We start from the raw sequence: 9499 nt of genomic DNA on the forward strand, positions 1-9499 counted from the left end.
CTGGATAAACCTCTGGCGCTATCAGAATTAACAGATGCTATAAAGTCACTTCAGAGCGGGAAAGCAGCAGGCCCTGATGGCTACCCTGTAGAATTTTATAAGAAATTATCCACTCAGCTAGCTCCCCTCTTATTAGCAACATTTACAGATGCTAGAGACAATCAAATTCTACCTCAAACTTTTCGCCAAGCATTAATCACCATCTTTCCTAAACAAAATAAGGACTTATTTTGTCCTTATTATTATTATACAATGTGCATCATACAGACCAATTTCACTTCTGAATAATGATGTTAATGATAAACTGGATTTATTAAAGGCTGACACTTAGCTTCCAATCTTCGACGCCTGTTTAATATAATATATTCATCTGCAAAGTCAAACACCCCAGAGATGATATTATCGGTGGATGCAGAAAAAGCATTTGATATGATTGAATGGAACTATCTTTTTACTACATTAGAGAAATTTGGGGTTGGCCTGAACATTTGTGCATGGATCAAACTACTGTATACCAATCCAGAAGCTTCAGTTTGTATTAACAACATTTGTTCAGACTACTTTAAAATTAGAACGTGGTACCAGACAAGGATGCCCATTATCACCACTGCTATTTGCAATCACCATTGAACCACTGGCAGTTCACTGTCGAAATGCTTATCAGATAAAGGGGATTATCAGAGAAGGACTTGAACTGAAAATTTCTCTATATGCAGATGATATGGTACTGTATATATACTATGCCTGCAGTCTTAACAGCACTTACAGAATTTCAAAAGATCTCTGGTCTCAGAATTAATTTGAATAAAAGTGTGCTCTTTCCAGTGAACTCTCAAGCATACAATATTAGATTGGACATCTTCCCTTTTATTATTGCAGATCAGTTTAAATATCTAGGGGTAAATATCACAAGTAAACATAAAGCTCTTTATCAACAAAATTTTGCTGTCTGTAAGGAAAAAATTAAGCAAGACTTGCATAGATGGTCAACCCTTCATCTCACTCTACCTGGAAGAATTAACATAGTTAAGATGAATATCCTTCCTAAGCTTCACTTTTTATTTCAAAACATTCCAATATACATCAATAAAACATTTTTTAAGCAATTAGATTCAACCATAACCTCATTTATTTGGAACTTAAAACATTCACGTATCAAAAGAGCGACCCTACAAAGACCTAAGGCAGAAGGTGGCATGGCTCTACCTAACTTTCAGTTTTATTACTGGGTAGCAAACATACAAGCTATAAAAACCTGGACAAAAACAGATGAACATACACTGGCTTAGTCCGCAATAGAAATAAAATCCTGCAGTACTTCTTTATATTCCCTGCTTTGTGCCCCAATAAATGCAAGTTATCGCCAATATACTAATAACCCAATTGTGCTTCACTCACTCAGAATATGGAACAAATGTAGAAAGCATTTTAAGATGGAGAATCTTTTATCTGTGGCACCTCTGCATGAGAACCATCTTTTTCAACCCTTGCAAACATATGCAGTTTTTAATATCTGGAAAACATTTTGGATTAAATTGCTTAGAGATCTTTATATAGACAACATCTTTGCATCCTATGAACAATTACATTCCAAATTTAACTTTCCAGCAACACATTTCTTTCACTATCTTCAAATTAGAAACTTTGTTAAACAGAACTTGCCCGATTTTCCTCATCTCGCACCTTCCTCTATGCTGGAAAAAATATTGCTCAGTTTTGAGGACTCAGACAGCATTTCTGCAATATATAAAATTATTTTACAGTCCCTCCCTTTCAAAGATCTAAGAGGACAATGGGAAAAGGATTTCAAACTCAACATATCAGAAAAGGAGTGGGAGGGAGCAATGCAGAGAATTCACTCAAGCTCCATATGCGCAAAGCATACAATTATTCAACTCAAAATTATATATCGAGCACATCTGTGTCGATTAAAACTGTCCAAAATTTTTCCAGGGCAAGGTCCAACCTGCAAACACTGCAGTCAAGTTGCAGCCTCACTGGGTCACATGTTTTGGGCCTGCACCAAATTAACATCATTCTGGACAAAAAATTTTAAGTGCCTTTCAGACAGCCTTAGTGTCACAATCCCTTCTAATCCATTAGCAGCTGTGTTTGGTGTTCTTCCAGATAGGCTTAAAGTGGAGAAGGACAAACTGTGATTGCCTTCACTACACTATTGGCACGCAGACTTATTTTGCTAAACTGGAAGAATCCTAACTTTCCTCTTTTAAATCAGTGGGTAACTGATGTTTTATACTATTTGAAATTGGAAAAAAATCTAATTCTCAGAGGATCTGTGCAGAATTTTTTCAAAACCTGACAGGATCTAATCAATAATATTTTAGAATAAGCTCTTAAAGCACAGAGGAAGTAGATTCTCTTCCCATTTATTTTTCTTCTCCATTTATCTTTACCCGCCTATTAAACTCATCAATTTATTTATTTTTACTAGCTTTAAGTTTTACTCTGTTGGCCATACTCTCTTTCTCAGGGGTGGGGGTTGATTTGTTTTCAATCCTATTTTTTGTAAAAATTGACTATTTGTATGGAATGATGACAATAAAGTCAATATTATTATTATTATTTTTTAATGTTAATGTGTCAAAAAGTATACCAACAAAATGTGAAAACTGCACAAGGGCTAGTTTCCAGGTGCAAAGTACTATACTCATATGAGAAAATGATCATAGAGTGTTCTGCCTGATCATTTAAGAAAAGCACTAATACAACCAAACTAGTTTTGTTTCTCAAGGTAATCTCCATAAACACTAATGCACTTGGTGTAACATTCATGATGCTTTAACAAGCAACACAAAATTAAACATTATCATGCTTGTCAACCACCCATCTGTAGTTGATATGATGTTTTTATCATTAGCATGGTGCACCCCTAGAGTGGAGATAAAGTGATAGTCACATGCGGACAGGTCTGGAGAAAAGGGTGGGTGTGTCATCTCCGTGAATTCCCAGTTTTTCTAAACAGCTTTTGTAAACCTGCAGTGTGGGCAGGAGCATTGTAGTGAAGCAAAAATGAAGATTCTCAAAAGCATTCTTCATGCTTTTCCCTGACTGGCCAATTGCCAGAAAAGTCAAAGCAAATTAGTTTAATATAAACGGATTATATAGGCTTTTTGGATTACACCATCAAAAGTATAAATAATTTTCAAAATGATCTTGAAGGCACCCTGAATATTGGAAAATATTGTGGTTCCATTGTTTCAATTGCTGTTAGGCCTCTGGGCCATAATGATGTATCCAAATTACATCTCCTGTTACGAAAACATCCTGGTCTGTTCAGGACATATGTAACACTCCTTGCCTCAGAAAGGCAAACAGTGTTATTAAAGACCTCAGCCATCCTGCACATTCACTTTTCTCATTCCTTCCTTCTGGCATTTTGTTGCATGCTATGTATACTTTTATTGTATGTGTATGTGTCATTCTTGGTATTGTATTATTGTCATTGTTCTGAGGAAACATGCAATAAAGAGTTTCATTCTTATTGTTACACTCTATATTATGTATACTAGACAATGAAAGACCTTAAACACTGACAATGTAAGAATGAATCTTTAAAGGCACGCTGATCTCAAGCATTAGAAATTTAACAATAACACAATACTTGGCTTTATTTTGAAATAAGAAACACTATTACCCACCAATGCTGGAACTAGTAATTTATATCCATTGTTTATTTACTACACAGAGATAATCTTTGGCCACTTATAAATTCAGCACCAAAACATCCCCTTGAGCCTTTCAGGTTCATATCATCCTTTGTAAGTAATTATGTATAGTATTGATTTGTGTCACAGTAATGTATATTTAGATATTTATCATCCAAATATTTTATTTACACGAGGAGTGTTATTTACATCATATGCATCATCTCACAAACAGTGTCTTATTTTTTCTAACAAACTGAAAAGTTCTCACATGGCTCTACCATTGTGAGTGATCCGGAGATTTCAGCTATCATTTCAGCAAACACTGCAGATAAGCTTTATTTGCCTTTCTTATCAAAGCTGAGGGCTTAATCAGTTACTAATATGATCTTTAGGCTTTTTTCTTTTTAACCTTATCTCAATTAGTTTTTATCTTAAAATTTTTGAGATTTTGATTTTAAAACCTAAACAATTTATGCAAAAATCATACTGCCATGTAAAATTTAGCACTGACAAAAAAAGCCTTCAATCACAGCTTTTTTCAGTTTTTACTCTATGCCATTTTTCATGCTTAATGCATTGCCACTGCACTATACTGTACCTAGTGCAGTACACAGTTTAAAATATATACAATATTAACTACAACCACAAATCATGTTACAGCTTTGTTTACATTATCAGCAATACAAAATCTATAATAAATTACTCTGGTTTCGTAACAAACACTCTTCACCTCAGTAATAATGATAAATCAGCAGAGGGCATGGCCCATTTTTAAGGATCTGCGCTGGTATCCAGAAGGTTGCAGGTTCGAATCTCTGTCACTGCCAAAAGAGATCCTACTCTGCTGGGCCCTTGAGCAAGACCCTTAACCTGTAATTGCTCCAGGGGCGCTGTACAATGGCTGACCCTGCGCTCTGACCTCAAGGGGTATACGAAAACTAACAAATTCCCAATATGAGAAATCGTATAAGGCGAAATAAAGAAAAAAAAAAAAGTTAATTTTACTTCTCAGATAAACATGGGTAGCGCTGTGGTGGTGCTGCTGCCCTGCAGTAAGGAGGCCAGGGTTCGAATCTCAAGTTCTCCCTGCGTAGATTTTACATGTTCTCCGCATGTCTGTGTGGGTTTTCTTCCACAGTCCAAAGACATGCTGGATAGGTGAATTAGAGATTGTAAATTGGCCCTAGTGTGTGCTTGGTGTTTGTGGTTGTGTTTGTTTTGTGATGAACTGATATCCAGTCCATGGTTTGTTCGCTGCCTTGCACCCTGTGTTAACTAGACAATAAAATAGATCACATTCAGCTTCTGAGATCTGCTCGGCATGACATGAGGAATTTTTGCGGAATCTTGGCTTAATGACAATATCCGGTCTCTGCTATCCAGCTGGCTGGGCTAACATGCTAATTGAGCTGACCGAGTCTTTATGGAAAGAGATAAGACTTGCGGCGGGGGAGTGTGTGTTTACATTAGCGACGCTTGGTGCAGAAATATTATTGTTATGCATAGACACTGTTCTCCGCTGGCGGAATTTATTATTATTAAGTGCCGACACTTCTACTTACTAAGAGAGTATGCTTCGATTCTGCTTGTCGCTGTATACATCCCTCCAACCGCTAACACCAGCGATAGGAGGAAGGCACTCAATGAACTCTACCAGGCCATTAGTGAACAACAAACAGCGCACCTAGATGGATTCCTCATTACAGCAGGAGACTTCAACCACGCAGATTTAAAAGTTTTATTGCCAAAATTACACCAACATGTGAACTTTCCTACAAGAGGAGACAACTCACTGGATTTGGTGTATACAACCTGCAAGGGAGCCTACAAGGCCTCCCCCCTCCCCCACCTAGACCTCTCTGATCACATCACCATCATGCTGAGACCTGCATACAGACCCAGAGGGAGAACCATCAGACCAACGTAAAAGCAGGTACGTGTGTGGCCAGAGGGTGCCTCCAGTGCTCTGAGGGACTGTTTTAGCACTACACACTGGGACATTTTCAAACAAGCAGCCACTCACAATGACCACACAGACATTGAGGAGTACACTGAGGTGGTTACAGCATACATTGCAAAATGTACTGATGATGTCACCCATTACAAAAATATCACTGTTCATGCTAACCAGAAGCCATCGCTGACAGGAGAGGTCCACAGGCTTCCGAGGATCCGTGACACAGCCTTTAGGGCCAGTGACACTGTAGGACTAGCAACAGCCAGAGTCAACCTGTCCCGTGGCATCAGGGAAGCAAAAAAGCAGTACAGCAAGAAAATATCTGGAAACTGTGCATCTCTAGTTTGGCTAAAGTCTCTCTGGTGTGGCATCCAAACCCTCACTAATTACAAACCTCCACCACAGACCTATGAAGGTGACATCACACTGCTTAACTGCCTAAATGATTTTTTTGGCCGATTCAAGACATACACATACTGGCACAGAAAACCATTCCCCCACCGGGCGAGCAGGCCATATGTCTGGCCCCAGACAGCGTTAAGAGAACCCTCTCTAGGATCAACCCACGGAAGGTGGACAACATATCTGATCGTGCTTTGAAGGATTGTGCTGAGGAGCTCAAGGATGTCCTTGCTGACATCTTCAACATCTCCCTGAACCAAGCTGTTGTTCCCACATGTTTTAAAGTCACAACCATAATTCCTAAGAAGCCCCTCCCACCTAGCTATAATGACTATCGGCCCATAGCACTGACTTCCACCATCATGAAATGCTTTCAGCGGCTTGTTATGCAGAGCATTAAGTCCATTCTTCCCTCCTCCTGTGACCCATTTCAGTTTGCATATAGGTCAAACAGGTCCATAGAGGATGCCATTTCTGCTGCTCTCCATCCAGCCCTCACCCACCTGGACTCAAAGAACTCCTATGTGCGAATGTTGTTCTTGGATTTTAGTTCAGCATTCAACACAATCATTTCCCAGCAGCTAATACAAAAACTCAGCCATTTGGGACTCGAGACCTCTCTCTGCAACTGGGTGTTAGACTTTCTTACAGGGATGCTACAAAATGTGCGGGCCGGCAATATCACTTCTAAGACCATCACATTGAGCACAGGGGCCCCACAAGGGTGTATGCTCAGCCTGTTGCTCTTTACCCTGCAGACCCACAACTATGTACCAATCTACAGTTCCAATCATATTGTCAACTTTGCAGACGATACAACCATGGTCGGCCTCATCACCAACAATGACGAAGACAGCTACAGGAACGAGGTGAGCCAACTGGTCCAGTGGTATAAAGACAACAATCTCTTCCTGAATGTGGGAAAGACCAAGCGATTGTGGTCGATTTCAGGAGAGGTCATTCACAGCACTCCCCACTGACCATCGACGGTGCAGCTGTGGAAAGGGTGAGCAGCATCAAGTTCCTGGAGACGTACATCTCCGAGGACCTCTCCTGGTTAGATAACACCATATCACTGGCCAAGAAAGCTCATACCCACCTCTACTTTCTACGCAAACTGAGGAGAGCACAAGTTCCACCCCCCCATCATGTGCTTTTTCTACCGGGGCACAATCGAGAGCATCCTGACTAGCTGCATCTCTGTGTGGTATGGAGGCTGCACTGCCTCCCGTAGGAAGTTCCTGCAACGCATAGTGGATGCGGCCAGTAAGATCATTGGTGCCCCACTGCCCTCCCTCAAGGACATTTTCCACACCCGTCTCACCCGTAGAGCCATCAGCATTGCTGGTGACTCCTCCCACCCCTTTCACTTCCTTTTTAGCCTCCTCCCCTCAGGGAAAAGGTACCGGAGCCTCCAGGCCCGCTCCACAAGACTGTCTAACAGCTTCATCCACCAAGCTGTCAGGATACTGAATTCTGTCCACTACCTTCCCCCCTTGCCCCCTGCCCCCTGGACATTAAAAAAGCACATTTGTCAAGACTGCGGCAAAAGTACATGAGAGGAAATATCACATAGGAGGGAACTTCACATATTTCTGTAGTTCTCAGAGGGACCTTGGAGGAATAAAGGTCGAGAACCACTTCACTACTGTATGTCTACTCCTTGTGGGTGCTACCTCCACTTTTAACAATAATGGTTGTTTAATGGGAATTGGGTTGTGTGGTTCGTCATAGAACCATTACTTGCCAAAGTACCGTTTTATTCTGGGATTAGTTCTCAGCATAACACATTGATTCTTGGTGCTTTGAAAAACTCTTAGAAGAAGAAAAAATGAAATCTTTAATGTATGGTAGGTTACCTAGCAGGACACTGATAAATTAAGAAAACACAGATTTAGCCTGTGTTATTGTAAGCAAGAGTCCTTTTCAAATTACAACTTACAGGTATTTCACAAATCTGCTACCATCCGTTTATGGCTATTTACTGTATAGAGCCTGTTACAGATGTAAATAAATACAGGTTCTTTCTTGAACCTCCATGCAGAAGGGTCTTTTGGGAACCAAAAATGGTTCCCCTACTGAAGAACTGCTAAGGCATCTTTTAAAAATACAGTGGCTTTGGGTTAGCTTAACTTAAATTTGCCAGCGCTTTCTTTCCTTTTCATGACAGATCCATCTCTGTTTAGTCAGTCCTCCTTTTCTCTCTCATTATATTTTAACCTCCTTGTTTTAACTGCCTTGCACAGGAAAGTGTGCTGGGCTATTGTGAGGACGTGGCTCTGTCTAATTTGTTTCAAATATTAAATGAATATCTTACCGCAAAAAAAATGTTCCATACAGTAAATAAAAACAGAACACTATATTTTACCAATTAAATCAATTGTGCAACTAAATAAAATAAAGTGTACATCTAGAATCATTCAACTTTTTCGGTATTGGTGGTGCAAGTAAAGGCAAAATACATTTTAGAAAAGCTGTTTGATAGGAATGAAACTAAAGCAGTATTTACACAGAATAATTTTGACAATGTATATATGTTCCAAAAATAACATCTGCTAGTGCTACAGCACACTGTATTAATGCTTCTGTAGTACCCTGTCAATGCAAACAGACGCCAAAATTCCACCTCAGCACTTGCATTAATTCATAGTAAGTTAAAATAAATCAAACCCACCAATGACACGTACATTCATAAGCACCAGATCAGGAGTTTGGTGAAGTTTCATTCAGGGGCTCCTACAGAAATGAAGCATCAAGGACAATTCTTGCTGCAAGTCCCTAACGTACCGGAGCCCGACTTTGCCAAGTCCCTAAACCGGTCGATCATTAGTGAAAAGTGAACACGCTCGATTTAAGCGATACTGAATTTTAATAGCCTATATCGGCGTCTCCAATGAACCGCCTAAAATGATGATGTCGCAACACAACGCCATGCCACGTATCACACTTTCGCGCAGACGAGCAAACAATATACGGTGAACACAAGCACAGGTAAACGTGTGTCTGTCAGCATCTTAACACGCAACTCTCGATAAGATTTGCACTCTTATCTGACTGGAAGATCTACGGAAACGCTTAAAAAACAGAAAACACTTCAATACATGCATAAACAAATCCTCTATTTGCAATGATGGATTACCAGAAAACTGTGATCAGACGTGCTGCGTTGCCGCTGTTGTTATTTATTGCGGGCTGCGTTTCCTCCAAAAACTAAAGCAACAAGCCTACACCAGAAAGACGATGTTACAGTAGCTTCGGACCGTCCAGAAACAAAAACTCGGAAATGTCAAAGTTCCTGGATGCCCCGCCGGACCGCTTTAACGATATGTGTCCACTTTACCTAATAGGCATTTAAACTGTGCGCGGAATTTTAAACCTTTAATATGTGCATTAATAATGTATATGTCAGTTAACACAGCGGAATTCTGTGCAGAAATAGGAGATTGTGTTTCTTACTAAGGACCTCCACTCC

At 39.9% G+C, this 9499-nt stretch overlaps 1 protein-coding gene across 1 annotated transcript in view; it reads right to left on the minus strand.

Moving 5' to 3' along the window:
• The window catches only part of gne (glucosamine (UDP-N-acetyl)-2-epimerase/N-acetylmannosamine kinase), a 122548-nt gene extending 113252 nt beyond the window's left edge, over positions 1–9296 (minus strand). Inside the window, exon 1 of the mRNA XM_028805804.2 lies at positions 9167–9296. The gene's annotated coding sequence lies outside the window, so the exon portion shown is untranslated. The remainder of the gene's footprint in view (positions 1–9166) is intronic.
• Between the last annotated feature and the right edge of the window lie 203 nt (positions 9297–9499).

Source organism: Erpetoichthys calabaricus, chromosome 7 (assembly GCF_900747795.2).
Source record: "Erpetoichthys calabaricus chromosome 7, fErpCal1.3, whole genome shotgun sequence".
Taxonomy (NCBI): Eukaryota; Metazoa; Chordata; class Cladistia; order Polypteriformes; family Polypteridae; genus Erpetoichthys; species Erpetoichthys calabaricus.